We start from the raw sequence: 18,630 nt of genomic DNA on the forward strand, positions 1-18,630 counted from the left end.
ATATTATAAAAATATACATAAAATTGTATATATATATATATATATATATATATATATATATATAACACAAACAATTTAGTATATTTTTGTTATATATTTCATTCATTATATATATATATAAATTGTATGTGTGTGTGTGTGTATATATATATATATATATATATAGCCTATATATATATATATATATATATAATATTCATATAATGAAATGTTATATTTAAAAAATATATATTGTATTGAATTTTGTAATTCGTTATTATTTTGTAATTTCATTTTTTCATGTCTCAAAATATATTAGGCTATATATTTGGTTTATTTGGTAACACTTTATTTTAAGGTGACGTACATGTTACATGTACTTACTAGTAATAACAGTGAATTAATTACAGGTAACTAACCCTAAACCAAACCCTAACTGTAACTCTAGTAAGTACATGTAGTTACTTTATATTACTTGTTACTTATTTGAGTAAGCACAATGTAACTACGTCACCTTAAAATAAAGTGTACCCGATCATTTAAATTTCCCCTCAAACATAAGAAAACATCCCTGTTTAATAAATGCCAGAGAAAGAAACCTTTTTATTACTGTTACACTGAGCCGCTCTGCTCCTCGCTCTCAGTCAGTTGAGAATTTAGTGAGATTTATTGCGTAACTAGATATCAGTTTTAGTCTCTATCATCCCTGAATGTCAAGCTGAGGTAAGCCCTGGGTCCCGGGCACCGGGGTGTGTGTTCATCAGCACGAGGAGGCTCCTACAGACAGGCAGGGTCAGGGTGGGTGGCCCTCCCCATGGAGCTAATGACTTCAACACATTTGGTCTCGGCTCCTTCTCCTGACCCACACGTTGCTGTAAGGCTGTTTGTTTGTTGTGCCCCAGTGCTTCTGTGTGACCCCACAGTCCTGGGCAGAGGGGAGAGAAGGAGAAACACGGACGGAGAAAGAGATGGAGGGAATGAGACGGGGAAAGAGGACGCTCTGGCCCCAGGAGAGCGGGGAGTTTGCTTGGAAAAACACAAAAGCTGAGAGTGACAAACGGTGCTATTGTCCACCGGCGTGACCTCCCACCGTAATCCTGCGGTCTCTAGTTGACTCACTTAACTAGTTAGTCTGTGTCTGTACCGAGAGGCAATAGCGTCCGCTCTCACTGTTTTATGAATATATTAAATATAAATGTGCTCTATAACAAATAAAAGTAAATTGTTTAAGAGAGTTAAAGGTAATGTATATATTAGGGGTGTAACAATTTATCGTGTCACAATATATCGCAATGCAAAAAATGCAACAACATGCATCATGGATTGTGACAATCTGTGAAAATTAGTGAGAAAAGATTGAAGTTTTCAGAGTTTTAGTGTCAGCACTACATTAAACTACTATATATAATGTTGAATATAATGTATAATAATGCAACGGAGGAATATTTGTGGGTCCTGATAATGCCAAATGTTACCAGTAAAAAGTGGCCTACATTATTTTATATATCTAGTCAGTGACTGAGCGCAAGCATATTCATCTAAAATAATTCATTATTTTCAGCTTCAGAATCATGAATATTGTTATTCTGGTGTCTCTATTGTCCTGTGCGTTGGGTTTCCAGCACCAAGTCCAAGACTATTCATTTACACCCACAATGTAGCATTTTAATCAACAGTACATTTTTTGTTAACCTTTTATCATGTGTCTTGGTGTTTCGCAATAATATGGTATCGTGAGTTCAGTATCGTGACATGAGGCTATTGTTACACCCCTAATTTATATATATATATATAATCCTATTATACACAGACTTTTTTTTTTGTGATCATAAAATGCTTTTTAAATGGTCATAATTCTCTTGTGGGGTTTTTTATTTTTCAAAAGGAGAAAAGATTAAGTTTTTTTTGGAAGGTTTACCTCATTTTAGCTGTTGTCATATAAACTTTGTATTTTAGATGCGTTTCATGATAGTGCTCACCTTGAATAATCTTGCTGTCTGTTTCCTATCTCTTACACACACACACACACACACACACACACACACACACACGCACACACACACACAGTAGACTACCTGCATTGCTCATCTTTATTCTCTACCTCTTTGATCAAGTCTTTTTCCTGTTTTGTGTATCTTCTGATGTGTATCTTAATTGCACAAACACATATTCAGTTCTTTATTTACACTGCGAGATTCAGAGTCTATGTCATGCTTTGGCCACACAAAACAAGCAGTAGTAATTGGATGAGCATTTCTTGCGGCTTGTGTAATGCAACTCCTGGTTTCTCTCCTGACCCCTTGTCCTTACACTAACACAATGTGGAAGAGATGAGTAGCACCGTTTGCTTGTTTTGGGCCAGATGTGGGCTTGTTAGAATCTGACCCTGTCGACAGGAAGACATATGTCATACCTGCTATGTGGACTGGACATCTCACTGTCGTCCTTTGTTAGGCGGCATCAACGTTTTGGCTCATTTTGTAGTACTTTACATTACTATCTAGAACTACAATAACATACAAAAGTTTGGGGGCAGTATTTTTTTATGTTTTTTGAAAGAAGTCTAATGCTCACCAAGGCTGGATTTATTTTATCAAAAATTATTAAAAACTATTCCTGTGATCAAAGCTGAATTTTCAGCATCATTACTCCAGTCTTCAGTGTCACATGATCCTATAGTAATATGTTTCTGTTCAAGAAACATTTCTGATTATTATCAGTGTTGAAAACAGTTGTACTGCTCAATATTCCTGGATTCACTGATGAATAAAAAGTTCAAAATAATAAAAAATTTCTTTATGGTCACTTTTGATCGATTTAATGCATCCTTGCTGAATAAATGTATTAATGTCTTCAAAAAAAGAATCTGACCCCAAATTTTAGACAGTGTATATTATTTTGGGCATATGTTTTATGTTACGTTACTGTGAAACAGGTTTTACGAAAATGTCAAACTTTCATTTCTTGTGTTGAAAACCAGAATTAGTTCTCATTATATTAGTGAACAGTAATTATAGTGTTGATAAAGCTTTATTTTTATTTTATTTTCATTTTCCAAAAGAAATGTGGAATCCCCCATTTGGACAATTGAGTTGGTGTCAAACAGAAATGTATAAAAGTTAGTAAAATGGTGCCCTCTGGTGGCCTCAAATCATCTTTTTTTTGGAGTAATATTTAGTGTGAGAAAACTGAAGTGGTTTGAGTTTCATGATCCAATTAATATCCCAAAAGGACAATAGCCATTGAATGCCTGTTATCTGTGTTTTGGAAGTGTATCATGGCAACTGTAGTAGTCAAACTCAAAACTCAAACCACATGACATTATAATCTGTAGTTGAGAAGAACGTGTCTTCACTAATTCCTGCCTTCAGGTTAGATTTCAGCTTTGACTGGGGTCTAGTTTGTGTTGGCTTGCACTCACATATGAAGTAATGAAGTCTCAGAAACCTGTCAGCAACAGTGGAAAAGTTTGCACTTGCAGGTGTGTAGTTCAGTGTGTAGATCAGTGATCAAAGTCTTAAAGGCATGTAAAGGTAAAGTGTGTTTTTTTTCTTTAGATGTTAAAATAATTTCTTCCATCAGCTCTTCTGTCCGTTTAATAGGCTATATGTACAGACTATAACTTTACATTATTTGTACACTGTAAGAGTAAAATCTGTTGAACAATGGAAAAGGTATTAATCTAGTTAAGTTTCCAGACAGTTCCTTTAACCTAAAACACAACCCAATGCAATTCGAGATGCAAATTATGGGTAAAACACCTGTGAAAAAATCAATAGCATACAGAAAATTCCTTCCCTATTTTTAAAGACTTTTCTTATAAACTGATTTCAACATTACATTTCTCTGTTTATTTGCGCAGCTGACAAAGCTGTTTTTCTTTTGAAAAGCTGTTTTTATAGATTGCTGACGTGTTACAGTATCACCCTGGTTCCATCAGGGGTAGCGCCATGTTTGATTTTGACAGGATTAAAAATGAGTCTGGATAGTAAGGGAGAGAAGTACAGTGTGGTCAATGGATTGTACTGTTGTTTAACAACATAACCGATTGTTCAGCTGACTAAACATCTTTCCGAAAGATGACAAAAACTCCATAAAACAGTTTTGAAAGTTGTGAAAATGACATGATCAAGGACATTTATACAGTGCTTGCCATTGTAAAGACAGTAAGTCTGTCCCTCACAGCATCATTTTCATCCAATATGGCGTATTAGCCTTTTCTTTGGCTTTTGGATTACTGCAGAAAATAAGCTCTGTGACCAACAAGTTTATGATTCTTACACGTTTAGTTCATCATGATAATCTTTACAAATGAACAACTATTTTGAAGCCAAAATACTGTCGTTAGAAGTTTTGCTTTTGGCGCGTTCACGCCATGTTGGAAGTATAGGCTGCTACAGTAATTATGAGATTCACACTTGTGAAAGCGTTCACGTCCATGTAACTCGTAATTCCAATTTGTAGCTCCGACTTGATCCATGTGACCACTGTACCACATGACTGCTAGATTCATTTTGAATAGCTCAGATTGTTGTTATCTTGTAATTATTACAGTAATTACTACATGGCGTGAACGCAACATTTAAACGAACTAAGTAGGCTAGTCCAGTGATTCCCAACCTTTTTCCTTGGGGCCCCCCCTATGTAAATTTTTTACAATCCGTGACCCCCCCCCCCCTGTTTTGAAAATGCTGTTTTGAAACAATCTGTATTGTAAAAAGCACAATATAAATAAAGGGTATAAAATAAATTATCAAAAAGTCTGGAACAATGTAGACATCCTCCCCGCGGACACTCTCACCGATCTCCACACACGTCTCTTGGTTGCTAAACTTTTTCGTCATCACTTCATTGTACGGCATTGTACGGCATGCCCCTCCTGTCAATTCCTTTAAGTTTCAGCCTTGCAACCAAACTCAATCAGTCATTCAGCTGCCTATTTCATTAGGTGAGTTCATTTGGCATCAGGCCTGCATTAATTTGGCCAGAAATACAGGACATCTATTGTCACACTATACACTATCATTCAAAAGTTTGGGTTGAGTCACTGTTTTAAATCTTTTTTGGAATAAATTAATGAAAAGAATGCAATTAAACAATGAGTTAAGGGACATTTTATTCCAGGAACAAGAAAGAACTATATACAATAAAGCACAGCATAAAAATGAACAATAAATAAAATAATGTCAACAAGAACACAACTTTTTTTTTTTTTTGGCCCGCCACCTCTCTTCGGAGGACAACTTTATTTTTTAATAAAGCAAAGTATATACACAATATGTTACAATACAGACAATAGATACAGTGCGTAAGAACAAAACTGATGAACTGGCAGAGACTATGAAAAAGAAAGAAGAAGTGGAATGAGTAAGAGGAGAAATTAAAATAGCAGCAGTTAAAAGAACATGTCAACTACAGAGCCTTAAACAAGAACACACAAATTAAGCACTGAAGACGGGGGCGGTCTGTCCAAATGCTGCAGTCTACGCCTACACCCTGGGAAACGTCTGTGTGCTCGTCTTCACTTTCCTCACCAACCTGCTCATCATCATCCTCACTTGTGCCAGACACAGATAAAACTTACACAAACAATATAACAAATCTCTGTTGTACTAATTGCATTTTCATGTTTTTAAGACATTTAAAAATCTTTGCACTTTCAATATTAAATATAAACGCCGATATCCATCTCACCATCATCTTCTTCATTAGCTTCCTCTTCGTCCCCTATGGGACAATAAGGCTTCAATGAGCACTCGCTATTGCATTTAGTCCCTGGCAGCATGTTGGGCATCTCCCCATGACAATATTTATGTTCATCTATAGTCCTACTGCATAACCATATTCCTTTAGGCAATATCAGTTCAAATGTTTTTTGTTTTTTTTTATATGCTTAGTAAAGTTACTTTTCAGTTATTTGATATTATCCAATAAAATGATGACTTTACATGTACGTGTCTGACTTCAAATGTTTTATTATTAAAATTGACTACAAGTCCAACGCATACTCGAATCCTTGATATTCGGCTGAGGGGAAAAGATCCCTGATGTAGTTCACTGCTATTCCTTCTTTCCAAATGCCCCCTCGCCCAAAGAGTGAACTGCCGGTACGCTGTTAACCTAAACAGTCTGAGAAAAGGATATAACAAGTTAGCCTAGCCTAGCCCAGTCGCCAATTCATAAAATACACTGTTACATACCTGCTACTTATGGGGCGCTCCAGCGTCTCAGCTCGGACATCCCTTAGAGATAGCATAGCCACCTCCAACACGTCTCTCTCGCCGCACAGCATCCGAAATGAACAGTGCATGGTGATGCATTTTTCGCCGATCAATGAATGTTCCAGGTTGACCTCTCTGCAACAGATCGATCCCGGTGCAGTCTCCATGCTCCGGCAGCGTCCGCACCCACACCAGTCACTTCCCCCCAAACGAACCTGTACTGTAGGTGGAGCCTGAAACTGATCGTCCCATGTGGTCGTAGTCACGTACTACTGGCCTGTCCCTCACAGGCTCAAATGCGTAACCCAGGCCATTAAAATGACTCATTTTCGTGTGTATAGGAAATGCAGCTGCAGCTATATACCTTCGCAGGTTCTACCATGCCAGTGATGTCATCAGAATTGCCAGCGTTCTTATACTAACAAACGCAATTTTTGTGTTGCTTAAAAAAAAAAGCTATATTGATATTTTTAATTCAATTTTTTGGTGTAATTTACTTTTAATTGTCATAAACAACACGTTATCAATGTTGATTTTTTTCAGTTCAGTTCATCTTTAATATTAGTTTTTTTAAATGCCTGTTTGAGATCTCTGTGAAAGTTTTAATTGTAGGTTCGTGGCCCTGAATGTCGCGATTTCGGTTCCATTTCGCATATAGCCAACAGCCCTTATAATCATAGATGACGCCAGGGGGTTTTATTTAAAAGAAAGAGCTATAGCCTACGTTTGTATGTAGGCCTATATATATGGGCAATTTATATACACAATACTTACAAAAATATAATTAATATCATTTTATTGCATGTGTATTAGTTATTTGAAGAGTAAAAAATGATCACAGCGTCGCGTTCCGTCTCGCGTAGAGGGGAGAAGCGGTTCCGGGTGGAGATCTCGAAGGCCGGGAGGGGCGGAGAGGTCCTTGCTCTGGTCCTGGCTCGCGTCTTCCGCTGTGGAATCACCCAGAGTCCGTGGTGTTGTGTCGGTGCCGGAGTGAATGAAACCAGGGATGATCGCGTCCTGGGTGCTCGGGTCCTGTGCGCTCGGGTCCTGTGCAGAGAAACACACGGAGTAGACGAGGTCGGAGTAAAAAAATTACTAACCACTGACTTGTGAGCATCGGCGCGTGATGTTTCAAGCACGGATCGCCGATCTCGCAGCTTGGCCTGCCTCTCTAGTAGGTTGCCGATCTGCTTCTCGACGGACTCAAGCTCTAACTGGACAGAATGCAGCTCGAACGTGTCCTCACCTGCACTCAAAGGTAACGTTAGACACACATCCGATATATTCGCCATTATAGCAGATGTGTTATAATGGCGAATTATAGCTTTCAATGATACGGGTGTAAATAAGACGATCGATAGGCGAGACCACGCGTGCAATGCTAGCGGGCTAAGGCTAGTAGCGGAAGTTCGGAAAGTTGGATATAAGTAGCGATATCAAAGCAATCTGATTGTTTTTTATAAAGAGTAGTATCGGAGATATGTTCACACGCTTGTAAAATTTGAAAATTTTGGTTTATAAATAAATGTGAAAGAAGAAAATCAAGGATTAGGAATCAATTCAACGGAGCTCCAAACACAGACCATATATATAGGTCTGTAACACACTCCACTGGCGGAAAAGCGCCAATAGAGACTGTGTCTGTTCCCCGAATTAGGACATACAAAAAACTCCTAAACCCATTGAAGGGTAAAAATTTAATTGATGTTCAACAAATAAAAAACAGATATAATACGGATGAACAAATGATAAAGCTTGGATTGCTGAATAGATAAGTCCTAATTGTTGGTGATTTTAATATACATGTGGATAACAAAAAAGATGCATTAGGATTGGCATTTAAAGACATTCTGAACTCAACTGGAGTTAGACAACATGTGTCAGGACCTAGTCATTCTCGTAATCATACTCTAGATCTAATATTATCACATGGAAAAATTTTTGATGCCGTTGAAATTCTGCAGCAGAGCGATGACATCTCAGATCATTATCTAGTCTCATGTAAATTATATTTAGCCAAGGCTGCAAAGCCGACTCTGTGTTACAAATATGTTAGACCTATCACTTCTGCCACTAAAGATTGCTTTATTAATGATCTTCCTGATCAGTTTCATCATCTCAGCATCCCGGATAGCTTAGAAGAACTAGATATTGCGACAGAAACTCTTAACTCTCTACTGTATTTTCCAGCACTTTAGACACAGTTGCTCCTGTGCGCTTAAAGAAGATTAAAGAAAATAGTCCAACGGCGTGGTACAACGAGCACACTCGGGCCCTTAAGAGAGCAGCCAGAAAAATGGAGCGCAACTGGAAGAAAACAAAATTAGAGGTATTTCGCATTTCATGGAAAGACAGTTCGATTGCATACAGAGAGGCTTTAAAAGCTGCTAGATCTGCTTATTTTCAACCCTATTAGAAGAAAATAAACAAAACCCTAGGCATTTATTTGAAATTGTGGCTAAGCTAATGAAAAATAAATCGTCAACCTCAGACATTTCCAAGCAGCACAGCAGTAATGACTTAATGAACTTCTTTACTAACAAGATTGATCATATCAGAGAGAAAATTATGACTAAGCAACCGTCTACTATACAGTATCGCATCAGGCAGTGCATTGTAGTCTCCTTGAAGAAAAATGTGATTAATTCGTTGCTATAGGAGAGGAAGAATTTACTAAACTCGTTAAATCATCTAAATCGACAACATGTATGTTAGACCCTATACTGACAAAGCTACTGAAAGAGATGCTTCCAGAGGTCATAGATCCTCTTCTTAATATCATTAATTCATCTTTGTCACTAGGATATGTACCGAAAACTTTTAAGCTGGCTATGATTAAACTTGATCCTACAGAATTAGTCAATTACAGGCCGATCTCGAATCTACCTTTTCTGTCAAAGATACTAGAAAAAGGCAGTATCCTCACAACTATGTTCCTTTTTAGAAAGAAATGATATCTGTGAGGATTTTCAATCAGGATTTTTTAGACCATACCATAGTACCGAGACAGCTCTCATTAGAGTCACAAATGATTTGCTCCTATCATCCGATCGTGGTTGTATCTCGCTATTAGTTTTACTCGATCTAAGTGCTGCATTTGACACTATCGACCATAACATTCTTTTAAATAGACCCGAAAATTATGTTGGCATTAGTGGAATTGCACTAGCAAGTTTTAAATCATACACAAAGTTCCCAAATCCTCTCAAACTGTACGACTGCTCTTTATGAGAAAACATATTTTGAATGTTCACAGGTAATAAATAGTGATACGCTTTGAACATGAACTGTGCATTATATAATTTTACAAGATCCTGCATTTTTAATAACTTTGATTTGAGAAAGAGAGGATTTGTGTGTTCAAAATAGGCGGCCTTGTGTATAATTCGTACAGCCCTTTTCTGTAGCAAAAAAAGTGACTATTACATTTTTGTAATTATTGCCCCATACCTCTACACAGTAGGTTAGATATGGCTGTATTAAAGAACAATACAAGGTATGGAGTGCATTATAATCAAGGATATGTTTAACTCTGCTAATTATAGCAAGGCTTTTGAAGACTTTAGCAGGGGCGGACTGGCCATCTGTGTGATCTGGAGAATCACAGAACGGCCGGTACTCCAGGACGGCCGGCGGGCCGGCCCACCACCCGCCACGCACGCACCTGTTTTTCCCCCCACTAATCTGTTTCACACTCCAGTACTGTAGGTGGCAGCAATGCACCTTTAAGTTGGATGCCAGGTGCACTGGCCGTGGCCGCCAAGTAAGGAGAAGCAAAGACGTTGGATAGAAGCATAGAAACAAACAAACAATATGCATAACGCGGCCGCGGGTAAAAAACGTAAAGAAAAGGGTGTGGCTGAGAAGGCGAGAGAAAAAAAATTGCGGAATTTAGATACTGAAGCCGCTAAATGTCGCAAACTAACTGAAATATTTAGCAGCACAGCCAGCAGCAGCACCTCGCAGTTAAATATTAGCAGCAGTGAAGAAGTGAGCCAGACAGCAACATGCCACCAGTGATGATGAGGGACAGAAAGATGAACAGGCAGATCCAGGGCAAGTAAGTATGGAACATGAGAGGAGAAAGTGTTGGATGATGTTAGGAAGTGATATTCAGGTTGCTACATTTTTAATGATTACAGTAGTTAAAACAGCTAAACTTCAACATTTTAGCTGTAAAATGCCACATGCTAATATTAAGAAATGTTGTGCTTTTACTTTTAAAAATGTTGGTAACGTTACAGTTAATGCTTACAAACTTTGAAGATTTTGAATACAGAAGTTACATTTGTAATGGTGTATTTTCATTTAGATGTGGTATTATTATTTGTGTAGTAAGATTAATTACTGCATAAATTAATTAAGATTATTAAGTAATAAATTAATTTTAAGACAGCACGGAATAGATTGTATAATATGCTGTTATAACAGCATATTATATAATCTATTCCATGCTATCTTGGAATAAAACCTTCTTTTTTTTTAAATCCATTCCATCATTTGTTTATTCAGGTTGAGCTTAGATCAAGTCCATTTATAAGTGAGTATTCAAGTTAATCTAGAATAATGTGCTTTTAACACAACATCTAGTCAACATCAGTGCTATTGCTATAATTTGGATGGTATAGTATCATGAGCCACAATTAAAGTCTTGTGACACTCATGCCAGGAGTTATTGTTGTTGTCGTCGAGTTTCCGCGCGCCGATTGCTTTGGGCCGGGCCTAGTCAAAGTCCAGGGCCGTTTTTTAGTCCCAGTCCGTCCCTGGACTTTAGTAGTTATATGTCTGATGTGGGCATTCCGACCTCAAGGCTAGATTATTGTAATGCTCTACTGGGTGGTTGCCCTGCACGCTTAATAAACAAATTACAGCTGGTCCAAAATGCAGCAGCTCGAATTCTGTCAACACTGCATTGGCTGCCTATTAAACATCGCACAAATTTAAAAATATTGCTGATTACTTACAAAGCACTAAATGGTTTAGCTCTGCAGTACTTGAGTGAGCTCTTAACGCATTATAGTCCTTTACGTCTATTGCGATCTCAAAATTCCGGCCAGTGAATAATATCAAATAAGAATATCAAAATCGACTGCTGGCGGTAGATCCTTTTCCTATTTAGCACCAAAACTTTGGAACAGTCTTCCTAACATTGTCCGGGAAGCAGACACACTCTGTCAGTTCAAAGCTAGACTAAAGACACATCTCTTTGACCTAGAATTCACATAATACATTATAGACTTCTATAATTCAATGTTAGGCTGCATAGATTAGGTCAGCTGGAACCGGGAACACTTCTCATAAATCCTGATGTACTCGTTACATCATAAGAAGAATGACATCTACGCTAAAGAAGTGTGTCTTTGTTTATCCTGAGGTTTTCCCGCAGCCTGCCGGATCCAGACCGTATCCAGATCTGACGAAGGACCTTCGCCTGGACCCGGTGTCAACGCAGTGCTGAAGAGCCAACTAGTCTCTCCCTATGGAGGATCCCTTTCCCACTCTACAGATAAAGCGTTGCCGGAAAATTCGTTTCGCGTACCTACCCCGAAGTGACAAAATAAAAAAAATTCTGTATCAAAATTTATATGGAAAGACCAGTACTTTGTTTAGACTTGGTCTGTAGGGAATTCCAAACCTGCGCACATATTTTCAAACGCACATAACTATAGAACCAATTCTTAATGCGCATGTGAACGCCATCAGCGTTTCTCACAGGTTGGCATTTATAGTCTATGTAGAGAGAATGGTGTTGTCTTAGCGGCTCCTAATTTAATAACAAATGATCGTTGCGACAGAAGCGAATCAATCAAAACTAACTTTAGCTGGAAAATAACTTTATAAAAGAACCGCTATAAAGCCAAAACAATCTCTGTTACCCTAAATTATACGTTTATCTCTGTAAAGCTGCTTTGAAACAATCTACATTGTTAAAAGCGCTATATAAATTAGGATGACTTGACTTGACTTGAAGGTAAACAACCTCACATAACAGATCACAGCGTCCCACAAGGAGCGGACCTGTGCTCAAAGCCTGACACACCAGCTAGAGACTGAGGTTCAAACCAGATTCAACGCAGCTGGACTGAGCATGCTTAGGACCAGCACAGAACTGTCACCATGGCAACAACCCAGGTACCAGCCAAGCCCCTTGGAGAAGCCATGGAGGACAACACCCTCAACCTGCAAATAACCACAGGATGACCAATGGCTGTCAACGACAACATCCTCCTCCACACCATTCACACAGGGGCCAATCGGAGGCTCCACAAGGACAGCTGGACGCACCTGATTCAGAGCTACAGGAGCTGCTGACACACGCAAACCAGCTCCCTGAACAGGACTCACCCGAGGAGTCCTGTAAAAGTACAAGCGTCCGACTCCTTGCCTACCCCAGCTTAGGCAAGCTCACATCGGCACCGCCATAAGGACAGAGCAACACTTCAATCTAGGGCTGAACGATATTCTATTTTAACATCGACATCGCAATGTGCGCATGAGCGATAATCACATCGCTGGAACATGCGATGTGAAGGGTAGTAGCACCCATGGTGTATTAAGAGAACGGTAGCACCAGGGTAGCACACAGTAAACACCATAGACTGTTAAAAAATAGGTAAACACGAGTTTGTTGTATGGCTTGTTGCTGGGGTGACATGCACGTTCCATGTGCCTGCACAGTGATTGGTTCGCTGTGCCGCTGCTCACTGCTCACAGCCAACATTCACTGGCAATCCTATAGCTAAAAATGGGCGACGAAGAGGATCCGCCGCAAAAAAATTATGATTTCGTACCAAAAGAAAGTCAAAATCAGCTATGTGGGACTATTTCGGCTACAAAAAGGAGGATGTTGACCAAAAATAGGTACTTTGCATGGAGTATTCTAAAGTTGTGGATGGTTGTCTTTAAAAAAATAATAATAATAATTGTCTTTTTTTTTTCGTGTTCGCATTTATGAGGAAAAAAACGTTTTGTATTAATTGTATCTTAATTTTAATCAGTGTTTCATTATCCAATTTCCTGGATTTAATAAATAAAAAGTAAATATAGCAGACAATAGATAATCACGAAACGGAGGCGCCAGTGCCTGAACTGGAGCTTATAAGCTATCATCCATGAACCGAAACTCAGCGTATAAGGTAGCCTACTCGCCAAAAAAAAAAATGATCTACAGAAATCTCTACTTTTAAACAGAACCATTCAAAACAAAATAAAACTATGTAATCCGTATGTAATGTGCATTTATCTCCGGCGCGTTCACTACTGCGAAGATCACGCACGAGAGAGAGAGAATGAGATTTTTTTTTATTTTGAGGAATTATAACCTAATGAACAAACAAATATCTGTTAAGAGTGCCCTCACGTTAGATTGCGTAGAATGTTCACCGAATTCTGACAGAAATATGTTCTAATTTTGGAAAAAAATATTAAGTGACCTTTTTTGTCACTTGTAATGAAGCTTGCTTATTAGTGAAATTATTAATATCATGGAATGGTAATTATTGACTTCAGCCTGGATTGATGGCTCGCAATATCACAATATATATCGTTGGGAAAAAAATATCGCAATGCAATTTTTTTCCAATACCATGCAGCCCTACTTCAATCCTTCAGACTTCTCGTGACTGAGAGGTTAACAACTAACTTCTGACCTCCTGCCACCAGCACTAGGTCGGCCTGAAAACCTCTCTATGCTACATAGAGCCCTAACAACTCCCGGCAACCACAAGCAAACACCTGCCCCAAAACTAATGGACTTCAGAATGACAGGTGACATCCTGTCAAGGCACCTGCTGCCTCGACACCTGCTGCACCAACTCAAAGACCTGGACTTGGCTACTGTCTACATCACCTGATGGAACGACCACCGCTCCAGGAAACAAGCAACCAGAGGCCACAGGGCTCGAAATTAACCTTTTTACTTTTACATTTTACTTTTTACACCCACCAAAAATTAAGGAGCACCACAACTACAAATTATATATTAACAGATTTCATTTCACTGGGGCTTTACACATTCTGTGGCCAATATTTGAAATTTGGTCTTCTGGCTCTATATCATCTCACCCCGATGATATTGGCACATGATTTGTCATTTGCATACATCATGTTAATCGCAACTCCTTTTCCATGAGCTGCAACATAGGTTTAAATTTAGTGAAGGCAAGCTCTTCTTTGGCGATGGTGTATGCAGTGTTATATTTAATTAGCTCTACCAATAGAGCAGAATGACCAGCAGCATCCTGCCGATTAAAAGCCTTAATAATCGAACCTGATGAACCTGATTTGTTTGCCACACACCTGTCCCTGCATTTTTTGCTTGGCACTTGGCACTCTATTGCTATTAATATGCTGTATTAATCTTTGTTAAAGGTATAGTGGAGGATTTTCTTTTTCCGGGTGGATCATCAAGACTATTGGTCCTCCTAGTTGTCAATCATTCTGGTGATATGTTTACGTAAGGCCGTCGTACATGCTCGTCCCTAGGTAGTTTTCGCTTTCTGCGCATGCGCATTTTCAGGTGTATACAGTGGGTACGGAAAGTATTCAGACCCCCTTAAATGTTTCACTCTTTGTTATATTGCAGCCATTTGCTAAAATCATTTAAGTTCTTTTTTTTTCCTCATTATTGTACACACAGCACCCCATATTGACAGAAAAACACAGAATTGTTGACATTTTTGCACATTTATTAAAAAAGAAAAACTGAAATATCACATGGTCCTAAGTATTCAGACCCTTTGCTCAGTATTTAGTAGAAGCACCCTTTTGATTCAATACAGCCATGAGTCTTTTTGGGAAAGATGCAACAAGTTTTTCACACCTGGATTTGGGTATCCTCTGCCATTCCTCCTTGCAGATCCTCTCCAGTTCTGTCAGGTTGGATGGTAAACGTTGGTGGACAGCCATTTTCAGGTCTCTCCAGAGATGGGTTTAAGTCAGGGCTCTGGCTGGGCCATTCAAGAACAGTCACGGAGTTGTTGTGAAGCCACTCCTTCGTTATTTTAGCTGTGTGCTTAGGGTTATTGTCTTGTTGGAAGGTGAACCTTCGGCCCAGTCTGAGGTCCAGAGCACTCTGGAGAAGGTGCAGGGCCGTTTGAAGGAATTTGGGGGCCCCAAGCAAAATGGACATGGAGGCCCCGCCAATAAAAAACATATTATAATTCCGTCCGTTCGGAAAAAAAGTTGCACTAACTGTTTGTTACAAGCAGCATTTGCCGTCAGGCAGGTAGCTAACATAAACATATTTTTTTCTAGCCTACCTGCTGCAAAATTACACCATTTGTACAAGACAAGTGGAGCTATTTTATCCAGTGTAATTTATCACTTACCACTAGGGGTGTAACAAAATTCACGGTTCGGTTCAATACGATACACACGGTTTGGTATGTTTTCGATACAGCAAAAAGAAAGAAATGCCAATTTCCTTGATTTATTTATTTTTCTTCTTTTTTAATTAAAACTAGCATCATAAAATATTATTTCTTTTTACTTTGAGCAATTCTGGAGCTATAATTGACTCTTCTTAAGAGCATATAAAACAAAACAGCTCCTTGGAAAAAATTAAATGTAATATTGTAGTAGTTATAAACAAATGTTTATTTTAGTTAAGATTAACATTTGAGGGCATTGTATTCATAATGTCAAAATAAAACCGACGTAATGTTACTTGAAGGCATTATAGCCTACTATTCCTGCCAAACTATGTGAATGTTTCTCACTAGATCTCGCAGCGATGTTATTACTTCTGTGGCGAATTCAAATGCTTTCTTTACTGGATCTCTTATTAGCGCTGTGTAGTAACAGTGTCGCATGATCACGATCGGCTCGCGCTCCACTGGTCCAAAATGATAAACAACGGTCCGTCAACCACACAATAACGAGTAGCCCAGTTTCGTTCCGCTTGCATTACGTTTGCACATTTGATGTTGGGCAATGTTGTGGTCGCGCCGGCGTCTCTACATTATGAGCGCGCTTGCCACGCGCAACGCGCCTACATTTGAAATAACGAAATTTTGGTCGGCAGGAAAAATGATCCAACAAACCGTTCGGTTTGAAAATGCGTACCGAACACCGAACGAAAGCCTCGTACCGAACGGTTCAATACGAATACGTGTATCGTTACACCCCTACTTACCACTATCTTGTTTTTTCTTATCCTCCTCTTCCTTTCTCTTCATTCTTTTCTGGCTTCCTGAAGCATAATTCCGCTTCATGATAAATGCCGAGGAGGTTTTGTATTTTGCCGGCAGCAGAGATCGCGTGGTTGGCTGGCTGCTGTCAGCGACTACTGAGAGGGGCCCCCTTGAGGGGGATCCCGATAACAGTGTCATTGCACTTTACTGCATTGACTATCAAAGGGGCGCTCACACAGTTTGTCGTTGCATTTTATTCTTAACCAGTCGTTGTCTTGGGGCCCCAGGCCAGCTCGGGGCCCCAAGCAATTGCTTGGTTTGCCTGCCTTGTCGCGACGGGCCTGAGAAGGTTTTCGTCCAGGATATCCCTGTACTTGGCCACATTCATCTTTCCCTCGATTGCAACCAGTCGTCCTGTCCCTGCAGCTGAAAAACACCCCCACAGCATGATGCTGCCACCACCATGCTTCACTGTTGAGACTGTATTGGACAGGTGATGAGCAGTGCCTGGTTTTCTCCACACATACCGCTTAGAATTAAGGCCAAAAAGTTCTATCTTGGTCTCATCAGACCAGAGAATCTTATTTATCACCATCTTGGAGTCCTTCAGGTGTGCTTTCATGTGTCTTGCACTGAGGAGAGGCTTCCGTCGGGCCACTCTGCAATAAAGCCCCGACTGGTGGATGGCTGCAGTGATGGTTGACTACAACTTTCTCCCATCTCCTGACTGCATCTCTGGAGCTCAGCCACAGTGATCTTTGGGTTCTTCTTTACCTCTCTCACCAAGGCTCTTCTCCCCCGATAGCTCAGTTTGGCCGGACGGCCAGCTCTAGGAAGGGTTCTGGTCGTCCCAAACGTCTTCCATTTAAGGATTATGGAGGCCACTGTGCTCTTAGGAACCTTAAGTGCAGCAGATTTTTTTTTGTAACCTTGGCCAGATCTGTGCCTTGCCACAATTCTGTCTCTGAGCTCTTCAGGCAGTTCCTTTGACCTCATGATTCTCATTTGCTCTGACATGCACTGTGAGCTGTAAGGTCTTATATAGACAGGTGTGTGGCTTTCCTAATCAAGTCCAATCTGTATAATCAAACACAGCTGGACTCAAATGAAGGTGTAGAACCATCTCAAGGATGATCAGAAGAAATGGACAGCACCTGAGTTAAATATATGAGTGTCACAGCAAAGGGTCTGAATACTTAGGACCATTAGCCTGGGTGCCAGCCCGAACCCCGCCCACAACATTTTTTTGGTCGGGAAGTTCGGTCTGGACTTGATCCGTTGAGGAGTAATTATGCTCGGCTCCCAGAAGGCCGGGCCAATCAAATTGCCAGGGCGGGCTTTAATCGATGATGGACAGATGATCTGCGGTTACGTAATCACCCACGTCACCAAAGAGCGCTTGATTTGAATTAGTTTCCAACAAAGAAGACTGCCGCTGGAGAATTGAGATTTCACAAGTTCACACTTGCAAATAAGTCAGATAGAATAAATGCGTATATTAGATTTCACGAGTTCACACAAATAAGTCAGATGCGTATATGACGTGCTGTCCGAGGAGAGGGCTGTGGGCTCGGTAGCCATACTCCCCCCGGTATTCCTGGTTGTGAGAGAACAAGCCAAGACAAGAGTGAGGATTCGGGGTGGTGGAGGGATGCTGAAAAACTGTCAAGGAGTGTTAGTTAAGTTGACAGAGTGAATATGCTTCCTCATGCTGATATAGGGTAACGTTAGACATGGTATTGTTTGATGACAAGTTGATATTGGATTGATTATTTGTACGTGTTCCTCCCGAACTTTGTTTATGAAACATCATGTGTAGATTCCGCCATCGCGTCTGTTATAGAAGATATCCACAGCGTATTCATTTTAAAAGAGGAACAGAGAGCCGCGACATTTTGTTGGTTGAAAATATGAATGAAGAACATGCGTCATTTACTCCGTTGCTCTGATTGGTTGTAGGTCTATCCAATTGAGTGCAGAGTTTTTTTTTTTTCTGGTTCAGTTGAGACACGCCCCATAATTAAAGTCCTATGGAGCAGTATCAGACTCACATTCTGACTAGAATATGAGTATGACGAAGTCAGGCTATAGGACCATGTGATATTTCAGTTTTTCTTTTTTAATAAATGTGCAAAAATGTCAACAATTCTGTGTTTTTCTGTCAATATGGGATGCTGTGTGTACAATAATGAGGAAAAAAAATGAACTTAAATGATTTTAGCAAATGGCTGCAATATAACAAAGAGTGTAAAATTTAAGGGGGTCTGAATACTTTCCTTACCCACTGTATGTGTGGT

This window comes from Rutilus rutilus (assembly GCF_951802725.1).
Source record: "Rutilus rutilus genome assembly, chromosome: 19".
NCBI classification, from domain to species: domain Eukaryota; kingdom Metazoa; phylum Chordata; class Actinopteri; order Cypriniformes; family Leuciscidae; genus Rutilus; species Rutilus rutilus.